Source organism: Phalaenopsis equestris, unplaced genomic scaffold (assembly GCF_001263595.1).
Source record: "Phalaenopsis equestris unplaced genomic scaffold, ASM126359v1 Scaffold000002, whole genome shotgun sequence".
In the NCBI taxonomy this organism is placed as follows: Eukaryota; Viridiplantae; Streptophyta; class Magnoliopsida; order Asparagales; family Orchidaceae; genus Phalaenopsis; species Phalaenopsis equestris.
Window position 1 is genome coordinate 80975321 of NW_018164444.1, and position 14590 is coordinate 80989910.

The 14590-nt window shown below is 34.4% G+C and overlaps 1 protein-coding gene across 4 annotated transcripts in view; it reads left to right on the forward strand.

The window, feature by feature from the left end:
* Window positions 1–533: 533 nt before the first annotated feature.
* LOC110021378 overlaps window positions 534–14590 on the forward strand; it is a 36443-nt gene continuing 22386 nt past the window's right edge. For 3 of the 4 annotated variants that reach the window (XM_020719855.1, XM_020719865.1, XM_020719879.1), the window contains exons 1-2: window positions 534–746; window positions 822–866. The gene's annotated coding sequence lies outside the window, so the exon portion shown is untranslated. The remainder of the gene's footprint in view (window positions 747–821; window positions 867–14590) is intronic. The other variant, XM_020719872.1, reaches the window with a different exon arrangement.

Sequence of the window (14590 nt, forward strand, 5' to 3'; positions counted from 1 at the left end):
ATTATTGAAAATAACCTGAAAATAACTTAGGAATAACCTTCACCGCACGTAGAGATACGTCAGGAGTCCGCACAGAAAAATTAGGCGTTTTCAAAACCCCATAGCGTTTTTCATAAGTTTTGATTAATGCCGTTGAAACTCGAAAGAATATCGTCAAGGAGGAGAGTCTCGGACCAAGTCAACATCACGTTACTTGCTATCGGCAGAAACGATGGAACAAAGACATTTAGTCCCACACGAAGAGTTAGACAAATTTACTACTGGAAAAAAATCATAAAGAAAAAGGCAAAAAAATATTTTGGCATCCACACCTAATTAAAATTAAAATTTTATTTAATAATAATGGTAATTTAATTAATTATATATTTTTTTGAAATTTTTTAATTAATGTGGAGCCATATTAGACCCCGCGGGACCCGCATAAACGACGCCACAGGTTCTTTTTTCGGTCCCTGTTTCCCGTTTCGCCTAATTCCTCGCCCGCAGCGGTTTTTGCATTCTAGGGTATCGTTATCCAAACGGACAATCTAGCCGTACATCTGTACGACTCGGTGAAATAAACGGCTACGATGCTCCTAACAATCTCCATGTACGGGCACTGTGCCAGATCGGATGGCTCCGAGTTACTGAACCAAAGAAGGTTCAGAGCTACAAGAAGACTGCTTCTTTCACTTTTATCTTTATAATCCGCCCAATTTCCCCCGCATTTCTTCCTCGGAGCCAGCCGCGAAGAACATCACGGGCAGGTGGTTTTCTCTTCTGTTATAGGGTTTTGTTTTCTATATCGAAGAAGATGGCTGAGAAGAGCATTGTTGATTCAGGTTGCAGTCTTCCAGACGACGCTTCGCAGGAGTCGAGTGTCAGAGGTTTCTTCATGCATTCACTCTTTTCTTTAGTCGAAACCTGTTATATTGCCTATCTGCTTGGGATGTACGTTAGCATGTCGGTTTTGGAAACTGCAGCACCCGCGCTGGTGTTTGATTTTGGCTATCAATGTGGTTTTCTCTAGGGTTTTGGTTCGTTTCAGAGAAATGTGTTTTTGTTTTGTTACTTTGTTGGTTTTCATTGGTTTGGTTTCGGAAGTGGCGGGCGGCGGCAAGGGGTGATTTTGCTGGTTTCGTATCGGTTCTTGGTAGTTGATGATTGGGTTTTGAAATTGCTTTTCCGCGCCTTAGTTGAATTATTTAGTTTTTATTTTTAATGTTGGAATTTCACTTGCCCGGTAGCCTGAGCCACTCTGATGTCTCACATTCATCTTATACAAATTTCATTTTTTAGCTTCATTTGAATTCTCTGTTCACCATGTTTCTTAAACTGCCATTTCATACGTCCTTATCTTGTGGGAAATTTATAGGTTTGAAGATTGGATATAACTGTTATATAGAATGCTCTCAAAACTACTCGCATTCAGTGCATTATTTTTTTTAATTTTTCACTTTGATAACTGTGAAAATTTTTATATGTTTTACTTAAGTTTTGTAGCATGGCCTAGATTGCTTATCGAAGACATTACAGAAAAATGCCTAATTAGCGTATAATTAGTCGGAAATTTCTGATGTTCTGATGCTAACTGGAAATTTATCCGACGCCAATCCCAATTAATGCTGGATTTGTGTTGAAAAGGTTTTGACGTTAAAATGGTTGTCACTAAATCATTTTGGGTTGGATTTTTATTTGAGTCAACATTTTCATCAAAAATTTCTGGCGCTATAAATTTGTGTTGGAAAAACGGTACCGTAAGAGTAATGATGCACTTGAATCGAGCATGGCTGACACAAATTAGCATTGGCCATATCTGACGCAATTTAGGGTCGATTATTAACGACACAATTTAGCGTCGGCCTTGTTTGATGCAAGTGCATCGAATTTGCGTTGTTGGTTTCGAAGAGATTACTGCAGTACTTAGCATTGGAATTTGCCAACTTTAATCCGACTCAAACATATAAAAAAAAAGCTTCTACATACCTATACAAAACATACACAAACAACATAACAAGACATTTATATATGATAAGAACTAATAAAAGAAAGCTCTAACATATCCAAATAATGATACATAATTAAATTAAAGATAAACCAATCAAAATATTTAATATTCACAATTACAGAAACTAAAATTTTGATTGCACAAAAACGATAAAATCATATAATTGCCTCCTTCGTCCGAGAAACATCATTAAACACATAAAAAAATTATAATTCTCCTCATCATCATCACTCACCTCCTCGACAACACTCATATGTCGTTTGTTCTAACGATCACTCACCTCCTCATCCTCCTCGACAACACTCATATGTCGTTTGTTCTAACAATCAAAACTCACCTTCAGACGTACCAGACTATCTGCTGACCTTCACTCACTTGTTGAAGCCCCTCATTCATCATCTTGATTCGCCTGACAAGCTCCTCATGCTGATCCTGTAACGCATTAGAGCCATTCACAACTGCACGGGAACACTCAATCTCAAACGCCATCCCCTTTCCTCCAAGGCCACACACTCCCATTCTTTTTCCCCGTCATCGAGTCCACAACTCAAAATCAGACTGAACAGTGATAGACTGACTACCATTGCTGCTGGTGGGCCGTGAAATCTGGGTAGTCATATCCCTCTGTCTCTCTCCGGAGCTGTTCTTACTCTTCTTACATAGTAAAATTCAAACATTAATTGACATTTTAAATAGTAATTGACATATTAGTATCCCTCTAAAGATAAAAAAAATAAAAAATTTAAAACTTATATCGATACGTTGAGTTTAATCAGATACCCATGTGTGCCCGTGCGCCGATGTGTAAGGACATGCAACTCTGCCGCGGATGACTCTCTGTTAAGCTCTATAGTCTGTTTACATGATCAGATAAATATAAATCACAAAATTACATAAATATGCAAGCTTCTAAATTTTTAGATAATCTTACTAGCCCCTCGTACTGCTACGTGTGGGGAATCGAACTTCCAATGTGGAGTGTGGCACCCCCTGGATCCTTTCGTTGTTCGGTTTTGCTGATTTGTCTGTCTCTTCCTCTGGTACTTCGGAATGGCTCATGTAGGTTTAACTTAGCTTAGGTTTTCTCCCCAACCCACGAGGGCTTTTTCTTCTTCTTACGTATTGTTGTGAGCTTTTTCCCGAGCCTATGCCTAACACAAACTTAAAAAATTTGCCGGATCTGTTGGGATGTTCCGACAACTAGTAAAAAGACTTATGCAAATTTGAAAGTATATAAGCTTAATTTACATAAAAAAGTAGAAATTAAATTTCTATTTTAAATTAAAATATCATACCTAGATTCTCTAAAATACTTGTCCCAAGTGGCAATCGGGGTTTGCTTCCATGAGAAATATGACTGCTTATAATTGCTTTGGATAATCTCGATGATCTGTGTCACGGGCGACCTGGAGGGATACAAACTGCAAATGAAATATTAGATACATTATAAAATGAAATGTAAATTGAAATCACTATAATGTAAAAATGAAAGTTCACTTACGAGTCACTCTCCGGCTTAATATAGATTGCCGACGGTGTTAACCATCTTAAGTGCTGGAGTTGAGGGGTCTGACTCATCTAATGAGGAAACTGTGCAGAAATGTGGTGCATGAGAAGGAGTTGGTTTCTGTAAGGAACCTGTTGCGGGAGGAGAGACAACAAAAGGTGTCACTAGAGTGGTTGCACAAGCGCTCTACCTGTCAGCGCCACTGACGACGACCTTCTTCGGCCTCCGATATGTGTTTCCCAAAGTTCACTGAACATGGGGTCTCTCTTGAGGCTGAGAACATGCCATCCGCGATAGGAAAAAAAGTAAAATATAAGTAGGATTAATATGTAATATAAGACATAAACATAAAATCAGAAAAGTGAAACATGTCATGTCTACGCATAAAATCAAGAAAATTAAGCAGAACAATTATAGTGTAAGGAGCGAAAGCAAACAAAAAATGTGCAAAAATTAATTATCTACATATACTTATTATTTTTAATCCGTTTAATTTGATGATCCAGATGTTGATGAACTTAAAATTTATTTGTCAATCTTATCATTATTTTCATCCATATATGGAGGGACTTCTTCATGAAGCCCTGTGATATTCTTTAGGGATAACCTCATTGATTGAGCAAAGTTGAATACAAAAATTAGACGTAATTGACTCTTGGTGAATATGTTCGATAATATTTTGCATCTCAACAATTTTTCGTGATAAGTTTTTTAATACAACAGTCCAGTTAAATTTATTCCTTGCTCGACCAGGATATCAAACATAATAAACCTGACTAGCCTTCTGACGGGCTAGAATAAATGAGTCATATTAAGTTTATCCTTTGCTCGACCAGAATATATTCTGTTCATTTTAACTTCAGAAATATCATAAGGGTCTAGTGTCTGTGTTTCTCGATCAGGAATATGATCAAATCACTCACAGTTGAACTTGTAGACACTGCATTTAACACAACCCGGATATTGCAATTGAACTTTCTTTAGTTTGTTGTATTAGTTGATCTCGCTATATGCGTGTGTTTCCTATAACACAAACACCAGGGTTATAAGTTTATTTTTCTTTACACTAAGGGCTTATGTGAAATTTGTAACTGTTAACTTCAAATATTTATCATGTCTTCACATTATGATTAGACCCTTAAATAATATCTAATAAGCCATGGTTTGTGATTTCGTTGTTTGTATTATGAACCTAGTAGAAGTTCCAAAGCATAATTAGTTTTACTTTGTAGAGTATAATTATACAACAACAACAACAACAACAACAAAGCCTTAATCCCACTACGTGAGGTCGGCTACATGAATCCTTTTTATCCATTGCGTCTTATTTAGTGTCATATCTTCATTTAGTTCTAGTAAATTAGGATCATTTTTAATACAATAAGCCCAAGTCTTCCTAGGTCTACCTCTGCCTTTCTTAACACAAGTTGAATCTAAAACATTTACTCTCCTAATCGGATCATCAGATGGTCGGCGTTTAATATGACCAAACCATCTAAGATGACTTTCTCTAATTTTGTCTATCCCAGGAGCTACACCAACCCTATCACGAATATATTCATTCCGCATTTTGTCTCTAAGTGTAAAGCCACTCATCCACCTAATCATTCTCATCTCGGCAACACTTAACTTATTATTATGCTTCTCTTTTAAAGGCCAACATTCAGCGCCATAGAGCATTGCAGGCCTCACCACCGTTTTATAAAATTTTCCTTTCAGTCTTAGCAGTACTTTCCTATCACACAAAAGGCCCGAAGCATTCCTCCACTTCAACCAACCAACTTGAATTCTACTATTAACATTCCCATCTATATCACCATCGCTTTGGACAACAGACCCAAGATATCTAAATCGTTCACACCTTTTAATAATTTGATCACCTAAAGTCACACTTCTGTCACTAGAGCTATGACTACTAAAATTACATTCCATGTATTCAGTTTTAGTTCTACTTAAACGAAGGCCTTTAGAGTATAATTATACAACGCATCGATGAATTTAAAAATTACTTCAACGTATGTGTAATTTGAACCATTTTGGAAATTCTTTTTCCATTATCTTGCTTACAAGAGAGTCATCATCTACATTCAAGCTCTCCGTAAATAATCAACGAGCATCATTGTGATTTGTATATTTGAGTTAATTGGTAAAACATTTTGCATGATAACTGTAAAAATATTTGATTAGATTCAGTCTTACTGTTGGAATGAATAACGTACTTCATCGCAGTTCAGTAGAGCATACAAAGTAGCCATTCAAAGCTCTTTATCGTTTATTTAGTGCGTATCATGTCCACCTAATGGTTCACTAGATATATGGAATACCGATAATTCTATTTGCAGAGATATCTAACCAATAGTTTCATGCGTATGTTCCCCTCGATCGAAGTAATAAGAATAAAAAGTAATTATCTTCTCTAATGGGTATGCCTCGTATTGAACCCTTCAGATGTGCTTTATTTTTAATAGTCTTCTTAATTTTATTAAGAAATTTATACAGTTTAGTCATTTTAGAAAAAAAAAAAGATAACAGTTGAATTCTAAAATAAAATACATACCTCTCAAAAGGATACATCCTCCTGTATTGCACCAGTCCCCCCAATGTAGCTTTAGGACACAAATGAATGGGAATATACTCCATTGAGTAAAAAACCCAAGAGAAAATATCCGTTTGAGCTTGCACGACAATAACATAATATTCATGTCAAGCCTTCACAGAGAATTAATATTCAAAGTGCTCGTGCACAACTTCCTGAAGATTGTACTAATTTTGATCAACGGATCAAGTACCAGCTTCGGCAGGGCATTGCATGCAATAAATAATAAACACTGCATGAAAATATGACAATCTCGACTCTTCATACCAAATATTTTCTCCATCCTCAAATCAACACATCGATCTATGCTAGAGACACAAGCACTTGAAAACTTCAAATAATACAACCATTCAAAGATTGCTTTAGTTGATCAAATGTGAGACAATATGTAGGTTTGGGCTTTATTATTTTATCTGTATTTGTCGTTCTTACCCCCTCTTGCAATACTCTTTCAGGTTCAATCTTGCTTTGAAGTCATCATTTATTTCTCCCTTGATATGGAGAATAGTAGATATTATAAAAAAAGTTCTTCTCAATATGCATAACATTCAGATTATGTGCAATCAGTTTGATTTTTCAATATGGAAGATCCCAAAAAATACCCTGCTTGATCTAATTTTGTGTAACACCATAATCTAGAAGACGACTCAAGGCTAATTCCGACCTTTCAGTGATCTTTGGTATTTCACTGATCATCTGCGATATATTGTTTCCACTAATCATTGGGATGGATTTGATCTTTTAACTCTATTTCTGAAGAATCCATCTTCATTCTTCCTGAACGGGCGATCATGTGCTAAGAATCTTTGATGACAATCAAACCAGATATTTTTTATTCCATGTTTGAAAGTGAATGCTTTATACATGTCCATGTAGTGAGGAGATGTCAATTTTTTTGCTGTGCTCCAACCAAATATTTTCTTTAAGCCGGGAAATCACTGATCGTCCATATAAAAGTAGCTTTAAGGTGAAAGTTTTATTTCGTTGTAATATCATAAGTCAACAAACCGATTTCCTACAATACCTGTAGCTCATCTATAAGAGGCTATAAGTACACGTTAATTTTTCCCTTTGAGTTATGTGGACTTGATATGATCAACGTTAGAAATAAGAACGACAGAGTCATACACATATCAAAGGTTAAAGTATATGACGTGATGATAACTAACGAACATGAACAAAGTGTTACAACATGACTGTAAGGTGTGAATTCATCTGTACATAAGTTAAACCTAACGTTTCATGCTTCTTTTGCAAAATCTGAATAACTGCTGTTGAAGTGTTTCCAAGCTTCACGAGCTAGAGAAGAGTCATTGTATTGTACTAACATATCTAGTATTATGTGTGTCATATGGGGAGCTGTGCGCATAGAAACAAAAAACCGTTGGAGCCGTGGAATGAGAGGAAAATAAAAGAGATGTTTGTAAGGAATATTCTTATAATTTTTTAGTCTTTCTCCATCTTGGTTTGAACCCATCTGTACCATAGTGTAGCTTTATAGATTAGTACAACGTTATTGTGCCTTACTGAGTGTCATTTTTTATTTAAATTGTAGCCTAATTTCACACCTAATTGAAACTTTAGACTATAATCTACGCATCCCACGCGATACCTTAGGCCATCTACATATCACGCCTGAAACCCAAAACCCACAAATCCAGAGAATCAACTAATTAACCCCTTAACACCCAAACTAACCTATTAAATTACCACATTATTACCTTACACAACCAAACAAAAATCAACACTGGCCTAACTCGATCTCAAACTTTCTTGGCACAAATTTCTTATGTATTTACATATCTCACACCTAAATTTACATTTTTACATAGCACATATTTCTTATGTATTTACATTATCTCACACCTAAATTTTCATATTTACATATGAAACACAAATTTCTTATGTGTTACAGCGAAATCTGCATTTCGTCTCGTGTGCATATTTCTTATAATATAACATACAACCGTTGACATAACAATCTATCTTTTCAGATTATAATCCCAACTTCACCATTAACTTTTTAGTTATGCGCAATCTTCTTGAATTAAATTATCTGCAGTGTTTGTTTCATTTAATAATGTTGCTACCAAATTAAAACATTCTTTGGACATGTTGAAATCAGATTTGATACTCAACATTCTCAGGGTGGTCGTTAACTGTGCGTGCGAAGTGCTTCTTTCCCACAGTGGTTGATTTATAAAATTACTGTGCTTCACAGTTCGGTTTCTGTTTATCGTCAGACACACTTCCAACAAAACGAACACTGCTCACATCATGAATCATTTCCTCATGCATGCTAAAATCATGAACAGTTGGAGGGACATAACTTGATGAGGCTCCAACTTGATCGTACCGAACATCTGGTTTAAATTCATCATGTAAAGTGTAATACCAATAGGGTTTATATCCCTTATGATATTGGTCCGACTTCATTTTTCAGGTGTCAGGTATGCTTGATTCTTGTGCTTCATGTATGAGCATCGAAACCTACCTTCTGAAAGGTAAACGGGCAGCTGCGATGCCACATGCACGAACTCTTCAACTTCAATCTAAAAACTCTTCAATTAAATATTTTCTTTCTGGATATAATCTGTTATACATCGACGATCTAATGCTCCGAACATTTATTCGTACCATAGATGTAGCTCTATAGATTAGTACAGCATCATTGTGTCTTACTGAGTCATATTTTTTATTTAAATTATAGCCTATTTTCACACCTAATTGAAACTTTAGACTATAATCTATGCATCCCACACGATACCTTAGGCCATGTACATATCACGCCCGAAACCTAAAACCCACAAATCCAAAGAATCAACTAATTAGCCCCTTAACTCCCAAACTAACCTATCAACCCACTAACCTATTAAATTACCACACTATTACCTTACACTTAGCCAAACAAAAATCAACACTGGCCTAACTCCATCTTACACTTACATGGGACAAATTTCTTATGTCTTTACATATCTCACACCTAAATTTACATATTTACATACATAGCACATATTTCTTATGTACATATTTCTTATGTATTTACATAGCACATATTTCTTATGTATTTACATATCTCACACCTAAATTTTCATAATTACATATGAAACACAAATTTCTTATGTTGTTACATATCTCACACCTAAATTTTTATATTTACATATTTACATACATAACACTAATCTTTTATGTATTCACATACCTCACACGGGAATTTTCATATTTACATACATTGCACAAATTTCTTATGTATTTATATATCTCAAATCTAAACTTTTATATTTATGTACATAACACTCAAATCTTATGTAGAACCATCTAATCCCTATGCTTTGCGAATATAATAAAGAAATAATAAAAAAAAGAGTGGTGCTTATGTATTTTCGGATCTAACACCTATGCATCCAAAATATTAAAAAAAAAAACATTAAAACTTATGTAAAACCGAAGTTTGGAGGTGTGGATGATAACTTTGGACCTTGGACGAAGTTAGAGTGGTGCAAATGATGGAAATGAGTCGGAAACGCTGGAAACCATGGAGGAGGGCCGGAGGAGACGGGTTCGCGACGGGGAAGAAGAAAATTGAGAGGTTCTGCTTCGGTTCGCCGAAAGGAAATTTTAGGGCATTAACTTCGGATTAACGTCGGGGCCGACGCTAATAAGTAAGATGTCGACGCTAATGCGACGTCGAATTAGCGTCGTCTGCTCGACACAACTAGTCTACTTCGATACTTTTAATTTTGTAACCGCGCGTGATGCTAAACAGACACAAATCATATATTAATTTTGCCTCAAACTTTTTTCTGACCCTAATTCAGACGCAAATTAACTATTCTGTTGTAGTGAATTATTTATATAAAAACACTTTTCTAGTCTCTTGTTGTCCAAGGAGAAAGGAAAGTTGTTGGAATAAGTATGAGATAATTTAGAAATTTTCATCCACTTTCAAGCTCATATTGTCATCAATTTTTAATCGAAAGATTATAATTGAAAGACGAGAGCGAAGTAATAAATACTATTTATGATTTATAGCCGTTAAGATATGTTACTTTAGGTTACAATTTCATTCATTTATTTATATTTAATTTATTTTATGTTATATGTTATAATATTAATTTTTTTAAGTTAATAATATTAATTATAATGTTAAAAGATTATAACATTTTCATGTTTTAACATCATAATGTTTTCACGTTATAATATTATGACATTATTTTATTTTATTTTTATCATTAGTTATAACATAGCAATGCTTATGTAGGGCTATAATCTAACAGGGTTGAGCTCAGTATGTTGTGGAGTGAACTTGATTTGATTATAATCTAACATAGCAATGCATATGCAGTTCGTGCTTGAGCGAAGCTTCTACAAGTGATTTCATACTTGTTTAAATGGTTTAATTATTGCATTTGACTTGTTTTGTTTGTATTAATTGAATGAGCACTTCAGTAAGTTAATAAGCACGTTGAAAATTTGAATGATTATTAGATTTTTCATTTAAACTTATTAATAAATGTTTTGATAAATTTAAATAAATAAGAAATCAAATTAACTTAACATTAACATCTAATTAGTTTACGCCAATTAAATAAGATAAAATATTCAATGCAACTAAATAAGTATTAGTAAACTAGTTAATTGAAATAAAGAAATTAAAATGAATTGTGTTAAATTAATATGTATATTATTATTAAATTATATATATATAATGAAATAAGTTTTAATTATTCAAATTTTATTTAAGTGATATGAGTTATCAGGTTGACTTATTATAGAGCATTTAACAATTTACTTGTTGAATTATAAATGAGTTTGTATGTGAACATAAATAAAAGAGTTGGGCCACGTTTAAGTTTGAATTATTTAGCTTTTGAGTTTTTAAGCAATATTTAGCTTATTTATTTAATAATTTGAACAAACTTAGTAGTGTATCAATCGAGCCAAATTTAAATTGTTCATCCAATACATTATTCATTTACAACCCCATGCACATTGTTTCTTCAACTGCATTAGATACAATTGGTCCGTCTTTCATAGTAAGGAGTACGGTTCAATCCTTATTTATTGTTTTTATTTTTAAATTCAATTTCATACTCAATTTCAGTTTTAGAATGAAGTTTTGTCTATTGATTAAGTATATATTTTAGTCCGTGAACATAATTTTTTGCTAGTGTAAATTCATATTCAACAACATCAAATGTATGTTTCGTTTGTAACTACAAATTATATTATGCATTTAGTATATTTTTAAAAGAATATTCATGAATTACTATCTCTTTAGTAAGCTCATATTTAACCATACATGATTATTGCATTTGTGATAGCTTTTAACGATGATGGCATTAAGTTTTCTTTTAAAACATCAATCATAGGTTTAATAATCCCAGTACAGTGATTGTAATATACCTCAACATTTCTTGATATAAATAAAGCCTCAAATAGTTTTTAAGTGTAGCGTAGCTTCATTTATAAATTCTCGCCTGACGATTAATAAAATTAGTGCTGATAATATGATTTACAGGCTAATCAAGTGCAGTTATAATGTGTGTAAACCTTGCATAATTTTTAAGTACGCTTGAATAATTTTACTTTCAACATTTAAATTGATGATACTTTGATTCTTTATATGGATCCATGGACACATATTTGTCGTAAAATTGATGTCTTATGTTGACTCATGTTAATTTTATTTCACTTCCAATAATTTTTAAAAATAATTAAGTGCGACCCACATATTTTTTTTTAGCAACTTCGAAATTTTAAAATAAAATAGATGGCAATGTTCAAAGAAGTTTTCCAAACTATTGAGCCACTCCAAAAAATTTTGAAATGTAGCATGGAATTTTGAACCTCACCATAGTTAAGTTGTATTTGTTTAGAACCACAAACTACTCATTGTTGATGTTATACATTAATTTTTTGCTTTCTTAATTAATATATCCCGCTTCTACTGGAAATGATGCAACCATAAAGCTCTATTACCAAAATTGATGCATGACGCTTAGGGGTATATGATGCTTAATGCAACCAATGATGATTTAATGAATGTTGTTATCAAAACATAGGATTTGTAGATCAAAGTCTATTGATTATGTAAAAAGTTGCTTTATGTAGGTGCAAACTCTAAAACATGCGAAAATTGATTCATCATGGTATTGCAATGTCTGGTTAATTGAATGTTATACTGAGAATTTGAACAATGAAAAATTAATGTGAAATTAAAAATTTTATGTTGCAGTTGTGGCCCTTGATGCAAGAAATTTGACCAAAATCAGGATTTCTACAGTACCAATAATAAATAAAATAAAAAGAAGAAAATTTTGAAGGTAGAAACACTAAGATGAAGAAATTCTAGGATTCACATCGGTACAAGGATATATATCCTCTCTCTGAAGTTATTTATTGCAACCTGCACTAAAAAAAATCTACTTTTAACTGGCACAAACAACATTGAGAGCAACATCTAAAAGTTTATTGATTAATAATTGTCTATTTACATGCCTCTTATTATTCTATTTTTAAGCATCAAAATTCCTGGACTTGCACCCTCAAAATTCAATTGGTTAAGTTGCATGGATATTATATAATAATTCACAAGTCTCAATCATCTTTAACAAAAGTCCTGCCAAATACAAAACAATTTTTAAGTTCTGTTTTTCTCGATGGAAATTTTGCCCCACAGCTGTATGTTTATCCTATCATCAAAAAAGTCGTATGTTGGCTTCAGGAATTAAAACCAAACTATTTTATAGGACCGATCCTTATTAGCAATCCATATATGCAATGCCTCCACCAGGCAATAAGATGAAAATCTATTGGGAAAGAACTACAGTATATATAATTCAATGATATCACTGAAAACTAGAAGTTAATTAATCTGAAAACCTTTCAAACTTGTATATAAATGGCACTTATATAAGTGGCACTTTTTTTTTTGAGTGCCAAACTTAAACTAACATAAATAATCAAATTAGCCAAAAGATATGAGACAAATCACATATAATGTTCTTCCTTGTTTCATTCATTATATTATAATTGTGTTTGCTTTATTCAGGGGAGAGATTACCCAAACAATTAGCTTCATAAGAACACCTTTTGTTCTCTTAGGGCACATCATTAGATATATGATCAGATGGAACCGCTGGCTAGGAAATATATATATATATATATATGCCGCAACCCATTGCCTGTTGATTGGTGGGGTGATTGGTGGGGTTCACTGTAAGTCCCCTCAGGTCACGGGTTTGATTCCCAGTGGCGCTGTGTTCTCGAATATTTAGGCACATGGCGCGGGTTCTCATCATGGGGCATAACGCATGAGAAAGCAGTTTTTGGAAAAGGTCGCTGGACTGCGGGAACAACAAGGATGACTTTTTTGGGTTGTGGGTGTGTGGAAAGGTCGCTGGATTGCGGGAAAGCAACACATAATTGTAGTTCGGTGGTGGCAACAACAAGGAAGGATGACAACAATAGTGAATGGGGGAAGCGATGGACTGCATAACAACAAAAGATGGCTGCCCAAAGCAGCGGTAGAGAGGGCAGGCGGTTGGTCTACGGGAAACTGACAGAAAACAACGAAGACTATTTTCTTGGGTGGCTACAACAACAAGAGATGGAGGCGGGGAGCAATGCAGAAGAATTGGAATGGTAGAGTACAAGAACTTGTTCACTATTTGTGTAGACGCCACATGTTTACTTATATTTCCATTGATGATAAGACTGCACACATTTCTCTTTACAGTACAATGAGTATGAAAGATATTATGGCGAAGCCACTGTTGCTTCCTCGTAGTCTCAGTCTGAACGACTCGCAAACTACATACATTTCATCCTCTTCAGCTGGAAGCCAGTACTCCTCTCTCAGCACTTGAACTATCTCCTCTTCTCTCACCTCCTCCACTGCACCCTATTCGATAAAGGAAACAACCCTGCTTGTTGGGCAACTTGAGGCAACCTGTAATTATGTATGACACATAAAGCATTTTCAGCTAGAATTGTGTTGGGTATGCTATGCTTCTAAAGCTTCTTTTCACTCTAATCAACCCTGTCATTCTCCTTACTAGTCTTCACTACTTCTCTAGGCGTGCTCCTGCTGATTTTTCTAGTTGTGAGTAGCTGCCTAAATGTAGGTGGGTGCCTCCTCTATTTCTATTGTTTCTCTACCTTCAAAGTCGAGGTTTGAACACCACTCAACGACCAATAAAACTATAGCTGACAACATTGCTGATGGCGGGTTTTGTGCCTCTCACGTATCTATTATAGTGTGCTCCTTTGATTCATTCAACCCACATTTCAGGATAAATTGCTCAAATTCTACTGTAAACTCCTCCACAAATAGTTCCTTCTATTGTTGGTGGTGGAACTTCAAGAACATGTCTTGAAAGCAGTGCGGGGTAAATGCTTCCTTCGAATCTCTTTTTTCATCTTCTCCCAAGTAGTGATCTTGCTTTGACCTTCTATCCGTTTCTTTTTTTTTTCAGATTCTCCCACCACAAAGAGA